At 36.9% G+C, this 8,634-nt stretch overlaps 1 non-coding gene across 1 annotated transcript; it reads right to left on the minus strand.

Moving 5' to 3' along the window:
* Positions 1–2,743: 2,743 nt before the first annotated feature.
* LOC131600843 (small nucleolar RNA R71) lies at positions 2,744–2,850 on the minus strand. The gene has a single exon (XR_009283448.1). It is a non-coding gene; the product is annotated as a small nucleolar RNA R71 (small nucleolar RNA).
* Positions 2,851–8,634: the final 5,784 nt, after the last annotated feature.

Consider the following 8,634-nt stretch of genomic DNA (forward strand, 5'->3'; position numbering starts at 1 on the left):
AACATTGCTAAATCTCATCGGTGTGCCACCATAAGACAACTGGGCAAGAGTGGATTTTGGCATGACATTCAGCGATGAGCCAGTATCAATCAACACATTAGACATCGAGTCCTCCTTGCAACCGACAGAGATGTGCAAAGCCAAATTATGGTTTCTTCCTTCCTCGGGCAAGTCTTCATCACTGAAGCTCAAATTTTTACATGTGGTGACATTACTCACAACCCCATTAAACTGATCCAACGTCACATCATGATCCACAAAGGCTTGATCAAGTATCTTCATCAAAGAATCCCTATGAGCAGGAGAACTCGTCAGCAGTTCCATTATAGAGATCTTATACGGAGTGTGTGATAACACGATTTTATATCGTATATTTAGCTTGAAATCCGTAGATATTTATAGCAGTTTCCGTTTATTATATTGTTTTATTATGATATTATGTGAGTATTTGCTTTATTTCAGGTTTTATCAACCTATTGAGACTATTTGTGAAAAGGAGAGGAAATGGAGCTAAAACGACTACTATTTGTACCTAAAAGATGAAAAATGGGTGCTGAAGTGAAAAGGAGGTGCAAAAGGAGACCCAAATGTGCAAAGCAATGACCCTGCCCACGAAGGATCAATTGTGCGTGGCCCAAATCACACAAGCAAGAGGAGACGCACGTCTCCAGCAACTTCCTTCCACGTCACCAAGTGGAGACGCACGTCTCCAATTCTCCCTAAATTTTCTCCATTTGAGACGCACGTCTCAAGTCATTCAACGGAGCCCCTCAAAAAGTGGAGACGCACGTCTCCAAGCCCCAGTCTGAGAAGTTCCCTCATTTCACGCATTCCAACTGCAAAGGCTCGCCTATAAATAGAGGCAGCCACTTCACTTCAAACGGTCCGATTTCCTGCTAACGAAGTGCTGCCAAAATTGGTCCGCGTTTGCTATTTTTCTTCCTGCTTTCATTTAAACAGTCTTATTTTCTCATAACAATTTCTACACCGGAAATTGTTGTGAACCTTTTATAAATCTAGCCTTACGTTAGATTTATCGTTTTAATTCCTTGTTTTTAATTTCTGTCCATTTAATTTCGAAGAACGATCCAGCCAACCTGTGGTGGAGGTTCATACTTCAAGATTCAATTGCAAATTTATTTTATTCAGGTTTATTATTTACCGCCTTTATTTATATTATTATTGCATGATATATTATATGCCATTTAACATGCCTTTTATTATAAGCCAAATTAATTTATGCATGCTTAACCGTATTGATATGTCTGGCTAATTAACTAAGATATCGGTATGTAAAGTAAGTTAACTGTGGGATCCGAAATAAATTGGCTTAATTATATTTTATTAAATATCACTTGTTTTTGGTTTGTATGTCTAATTTAATTAGTAAGTCTTAAAACCAATAGAGCGAAAGTTTGAGGGGTTAGGACGGTCAAAGGTTAAAATCAATAGAGCGAAACTTTGAGATCTTTAACTGGATAGTAGACATAGGACATTAGTTTTAAGGATGGCGAAAGCGTATTAAAACTAATTAGAACTTATTTATTTTCAAAAAATGTTTTTACACCCGAGCGGGATGGCGAAAGCGTACGTTAGGGATATTAGCATGTTCTGAGTCAACAGAGCGAAAGTTTGAGATTAGGGGATTTAAATAGATAACGATTTCATAAAACAAACATTTTATTAATTACGTTGTTTCCAAAAAGCTTTTCTAAAATCTAATGGGATGGCGAAAGCGTACATTACGAGTTAGGATAGTAATCTAAATCAACAGAGCGAAAGTTTGAGAGGAGGATTTTTAATCAATTGAGTTAATAAAGATTTTTAATCAAATTATGCATTAGCCAATGGACCTTCGGATCACCTTAAGTTAAACGAAATACATACTGATATCCGTCTATTACTATATTTCTTAATATTCACAATCACTTTCCCTTAGGAACAATCAAAATATTAGTAGCCTTAGCTTTACAAAGTAACCTTAGATAACGGTAGATCGATTCATAGTCCCTGTGGATTCGATATCTTTTAAAACTACACGACCCGACTGTGCACTTGCAGTCATCAGATTAATAGACACGTAAAATCGCGATCAAGTTTTTGGCGTCGTTGCCGGGGACTATTTAAGTCGATATCGTAACTCACTGTTACACCGTAGAGACTAGGGAAATTCTTTCCTTCCTTTCTGAACGATTGTATGCCAAATACTCGTTCACAAGGAGGAGATTTAATACAACGAATTAACGAGATCGAACGTTTCATTAACGTCAAATGTCGAGCTCGCAATCTTCCCGAAGTAGCACCAATTCCGATTAATCAGGAATTGATCTTTACTGATCAAATAAACCAAATTACCCCGAAGTTAGAGATGGCTGCTATTCGTCCTCTTAGAGACTAAGCCGCTCCTTCACGCAGTGAACCGCACTCAAGTATCGCACCACCTGCGATTGAGGCGAACAATTTCGAACTGAAACCTTCGTTGGTACAAGCTATTCAACAGAATCAATTCTCTAGAAGCCCTACAGACGACCCCAACCTCCATTTATCTGTGTTTGTGCAATATGCCGACACAGTCAAAGCTAACAACGTTAGTTCCGAAGCTATTCGATTACGTCTCTTTCCCTTCTCCTTGAGAGATAGAGCTAGAGCGTGGCTTCAATCCCTACCTTCTAATTCCATAACTACATAGGACGAATTGAAGAGAGTATTCTTAGCAAGATACTTTCCGCCTAGCAAAACTGCTATGCTAAGAGGTCAAATCAACGGACTTACCCAGAAAGATAACGAATCACTCTTCGAAGCTTGGGAACGATACAAGGACATGCTTAGACTATGCCCTCATCATGGACTCGAACCATGGCTGATCATCCATACTTTCTATGGTGGTCTCCTTTATAACACTAAAATGACTATAGATGTCGCTGCTGGCGGAGCACTAATGGAAAAACCCCACGATGAAGCATACAACCTCATAAAGAACATGGCACAAAACCATTACCAATGGGGTGGAGAACGAGCCGCTCTAGAGAAGACCCAAACCAAAGGGGGAATGTACGAAATAAGTGGTATAGACCGCGTTAACGCTAAGTAGACGCTTTAACTCAAAAGATCGAAAACTTAACCATCACTCCTTCAGCCACCGTTGCTGCCGTAGAACCTAACTGCGAGATTTGTGGATTAACTGGACACGTAGTTGCCGAATGTCAACTCTTGACTGGAATCCCATCTGATCAAGTAAATTATGCTCAAGGAAACCCTTATTCTAACACGTACAACCCTGGATAGAAAAACCATCCGAACTTTTCGTATAAGAACAACAACGCGTTGTACGCGCATGGACAAGCACCTGTTGTCCCACCTGGCTATCAAAAAGCGCCTGTAGCTGCTCAAAACGCCCCTAGGAAGTCGAATCTAGAAATCATGATGGAAAACTTTATAGCTTCCCAACAACAAACCAATAAGGACTTCCTAAATCAAAACATCCACAATAGCGAGCAACTAAAACAATTATCGAACAAAGTAGATGCCTTAGCTACGCATAACAAAATGTTAGAAACTCAAATTTCACAAGTAGCTCAACAACAAGCACCTACTGCTGCCCTTGCTGGCACGTTTCTGTCATACCCCAATTTTTGACCTAAGATACCACCTCATATCATTGCATATGCATCATTTGCATCTCTAACAAATTGCACAGCTTGTGTTTGCTACTTGTGACTCAGCAGGGATTTAATCAAGAAATCACTCATCAGTACAAGTAACAATCAATTAGGGTTTTGTTCTCCCTCCATCTCAAATGAATTATCTTCATCAACAATCAACATTTGGTCCTCAGAGATTCATTTCAACAAGCTCAAAGGCTCTGAACCAACCAGTTAGGGTTTGACTGAAGATAGCATACTCCTGACTTTTGCTCAGGATTTGACCTAATGGCTGGGGACATGACCTCAAGACCCCAAGCACATCATTTTGACCTAATCCATTGGCTCAAGACATCTCCTACACAAAGATTGATCAACAGTGAAATCTCAAATCATCAGATTAGGGTTTTTGAACTATCTGGGACTGAAATCAGGGATCACATTTGGGAAACCCTAAAAATCCCCAGGAAGTCAATCAAAGGTTTCAATCATCTTCAAATAATCCCTATGACAACATCCAATGGAAATTACATCTCAATTCAAGATCCACAGTCACCATTTGGTCCTCAAAGATTCACTTCAACAAGCTCAAAAGCTTTGAATCGACCAAATTAGGATTCTTCATTCAATCACTCACTCTTTGCAAAATAAATTCATGTTCGTGGATATTTTCATTTTAAATGCGCCATTTGCTAATTGGTGTGATTTAAAAGAGACTTGCTTGGAATTTATTTCATGGTTTTTTTGGTCCGTGGATTGCTCATGGTGAAGATTTGAATCATATGAATTATTTGATCATTCATGGGAATTTCATATAAGTTGCAAAGAAAATGTCCATTGTTGGAAAATTATTTCAAAAATGATTCAAGATCATGGATTCAAGAATTTTAGTTCAAGATCATTTCAAATTCATGATGCAATAATATGTTTCAAGACTTGAAATTCAAAAGTTCACTACTTCAAGGATATTCTACCAATTCCTTTCAAAAAGGGTTCATTCAAATTTTCAACATTCAAAAATGAAGTTCATTCTTTACAAAGTTCAAAATTTCAAATGAATTACAATAGACTTTGTCCAAAATTCAAGATTACAACATTTCAAGTCAAATTCAAGGTTCAAAGATATTACAACTTTCAAATTCTTTTCACTTTCAAAAATACAAGTTCATACAATTTTAAAGTGGAATAAATTTGGATTACAAAGGATAAAAGAAAATGCAAGACATTCTTGAATTCTTCAATCTTCAAAGTCTTCATTCTTCAAGTTCAAGATTCTTCATTCTTTCTTCAAGAGTCCTCATGCAACATGAAAAAGAAACATAAGAGGGGTGAATTTAGCAAAAGAATAATTCAAGACAAAAAGGGGTGAGATTAGCAAAAATCCAACAAAGGAAATAATTCAAAAATTCAAAAAGGAATCAAAGATATTTCATGTCCACTTGCAAGAGAAAAATCTCATAAAGAATATTCTTATTCTTTTTCTTATCTTGCAATGATTGTTTCTTGCCAATCAAGTTTACCAATTGCCAAACACATCCTAAGCTTTTCCTATAAATAGAAGTGTTCTCTTCATTGCAAATCACACCAAAGCTACTATACTACTAGCTTTCTCACTTCTTCCTCTTCTCTTATAGTTTTCATGTTTCTTTGTAAGAAGGAGAAATTCTTCAATTCAAAGAAAACTACTTGAAAAAAAATAAGAGTTTCTAGCTACATAGTTTCTTGAAGGGGAGTGAAGAAGAAATTCTTCATACCTTGGTGGAGAGTTCCAACTTGAAGTCCATCTTCAAGTCTCCCTAATATCCAAAGAGGTGATGGCCATCTTCATCAAAAGCCTACAACAACAAGCAAAGTTGTTAGGGAAATTGTTAGTAACAATTCAAGGTTGTTAGTAACAATAAAGAATTCAAGGCGTACCTCAACGATAGTCCGGCGAAAACCTCATCGCCGTAGGTAAGTTAATTTCACTCTTACTCTCAATATTGTTGTTGCTATGAACATGTTTCTCTGTTAAAACAAAATTTCCAGAAAAAAAGAGAAAGCATATGTTATTATCATAAAAAAAGAAACCAATTGTGTCATGGAGAACGAAATTGAGTAAAATACACAATTTCGAAGACTGTTGTTGTTGCTGCAAGTGAAAAAACGCAGAGACAACAGCAACAAAGTCCCGGTTCAGCAGCGACATCAACTAATTCAAAGCAGTTCAGCAACATCAAAAGTTCATCATGGTTTTGTATCATTCATCAACAACAATACAGAAGCGGTTCAGAACAAGAACAACCCGACAACAATTTCACCAAGCACCAGTTCGAAAATTCAGCAAGAAATACAAATCTATCAAATTTCCAGAAGCAGAATAAACACATACCTTAACACTATACCGGTGGAAATCTCCTCGCCGTAGATAAGTTTTCTGATTTCACCCTTTAACACTGTTAAATATTGCTGTTAATTTCTGTAAGAATTGAAAGCAGAAAGAATTGTTGTTGCTACATCATAAAAAAAAACGAACCTAGGTTCTTGGATATGTAAGCTCTTTCCATGGCCGCCGAAAACTCGAAGCTGTTGTCGTTGTTGCTCATAGACGCGGAAAGAAGCAAGAGCAGCGCCGAGGATCGTTGTTGTTGTTCTTTAACGAGAGATGAACACCGAGAGAGAAAGAGTCAGCGCGAGAGAGGAAGCAACCATCATTGTTGTTCACTACTGGCTTGAGAAGGTTACGGTTGTTGTTCAGTGATTGAGAGCCAGAGAGATGATGATATACCGATTGAGAGAGAACCCCGAGATGGATGAGAAACCAAGGGAGGAAATCCTGTTGTTGTTCACTGAAGGAAGAGAGAAATCGAGAGAGGGATCTGGTTTCATTTTTTCACGATCAATGGAGCAAGGAGGAAAGTTTAGCTGTTGTTTTTGTTCACAAACAAGGAAGAATCGTGAAAGACAAGAGAAAATGGGAAAGAGGCGCTGCTGGCCCTCTTGTGTTGGTTTAGGGTTTTCTAACCCATTTGTTTAAAACGTGGGCGGATCCGGGTCATCCCTGACCCGACCCGGTCCGGTCCACTCTCTTTTTTTTTTTTATTTGTTTGTTCAGCATTTTAATCAATTAATTGGGCTCTCACCCCCCCAATCTATTTTTAAAACCCCAGGCCCAAACATTTAGTTTTTTTTTTAACTATTTTCTTTTAGTTTTCTTTGAGAAAAGTATTTTCATAAAAAAGACTTAATATTTTAATTAAATATAGGATATAGTTTATTTTTTCTAATCCTTATTTAAATACCAAAAAATATATTAGATGCATATTTATGTTTATGTTTCTAATTATTTTCTCTTTTCATAGAAAAAAACACAAAAATATTTTAGATGCATATTTAAGTTTATGTTTCTAAATATTTTCTTCTTTCATGAAAAATCACAAAAAAATATCTTTTCTTAGATTAAATTTCATTTGAATTTGATATTTTCATAGTTTGTATAGTTAATCATTTAAATTTCTATTTGATTATTATTGCACATCACTTGAATTTTCTCACTTCATCCAAGACTTCGAGATTATTTCTCTGTTGTCTTTTGGATTTGTCTGTTTTGTTTGGTCTTCCATTTGTTGTAGAATTCCTTAAACAATTACTGGATGATCATGGAATGCTGAAAGCTGTGAACTTATTCGACATTCTTTTCTGCTGGTGAGGATGCTTAACATTTGTTGAAATCCTAATTAATTCAAAGCACATCACTTGAGGATCACGGTAACACCTCAAACTCAGAAATCCAATTTTCTCATTCTTCAAGGTAAGCCTAAAACTCAATCAACTGTTTTCATAGCAGTAATCAATTCACTTTCAAATCATCCATTGTTTTTCAAAACAGTGGGGCCTCTCGAATTTTAGAGAGTGTAAGTCCCATTTCTTTTCCTTTTGTACAGTTTTTTTTTTATAAACAATAAAACTTCTTCAAAATAAAATCTCTTCAAACAACATTCAAATCATTTTCAAAACCATCCACCCTGTTTTATGAAAATAAAACAGGGGCCTCTCGAATATTAGAGAGTATAAGACCCACTCTTTTATTTTTCTTTTATACAGTTTTTCTTTGTACAGAAAACTCTTTCAAAACAAACTTTCAAACGGTTTTTTTTAACCTCGCATCTGTAAATAAAACGATCAACCATGTTTTATAAAAGACCACGGGCCTCCATGTAGGTATAAGTCCCAAGCCCCTTTTGTACATACCCATTCCAGTACATGAAATTAGGTATTTCATTGTACGCCTTTTTGTACATACACTTTTTTGTACATACACATTTTTGTACATATCTCAATCTGTTTTTTTAACTTTGAATAACAAACCAAAATGAAGGTTTCTTTAAATCTTCCCAAAAATACCATGGGCCTCCATGTAGGTATAAGTCCCAAGCCCCTTTGTGAATACCTGTTTACATAGCTTTGAATAAATTCAAGTGGACCTCTCCCCGAGTGTGAGTCCCGAGCCCTGTGTATACAAATGGATCATGCTTACAGGTATATTTCCTTCATAAACTCCATTATATACACACACTTTGTCATATATATGTATAACTGTTCATATTTGTTCATGTACTCGTTCATATTTGTTCGTACTTGTTCATGTTTGTGATTGTGTTATATATATTTGTTCAACTTAGTACAACACTAGGTTCCCCATAGCCTCCTATTGGGCTTCGTGCAAAGAATCTCCCTAGTTTAGGTTAGGACATAGAGTATGGTTTCCCGGTGAAATCGCTCTAAGAGCTCAAACCAACTATACCATGCCTCCCCTTGGGCTTTGTACAAACGAGTGACCCTCCCATAGCCTCCTCTTGGGCTTACAATGCAAGGACCCTGGATTGTCCCTCCCATAGCCTCCTCTTGGGCTTACAATGCAAGGACCCTCGGATAGCCTCCTCTTGGGCTTCGTACAAGGACCCACGGGCTTCTTATAAGCATCCCCAATATCCAAATCAAATACCCTAGGAGA

This window comes from Vicia villosa, linkage group LG4, assembly GCF_029867415.1.
Source record: "Vicia villosa cultivar HV-30 ecotype Madison, WI linkage group LG4, Vvil1.0, whole genome shotgun sequence".
NCBI lineage: Eukaryota > Viridiplantae > Streptophyta > Magnoliopsida > Fabales > Fabaceae > Vicia > Vicia villosa.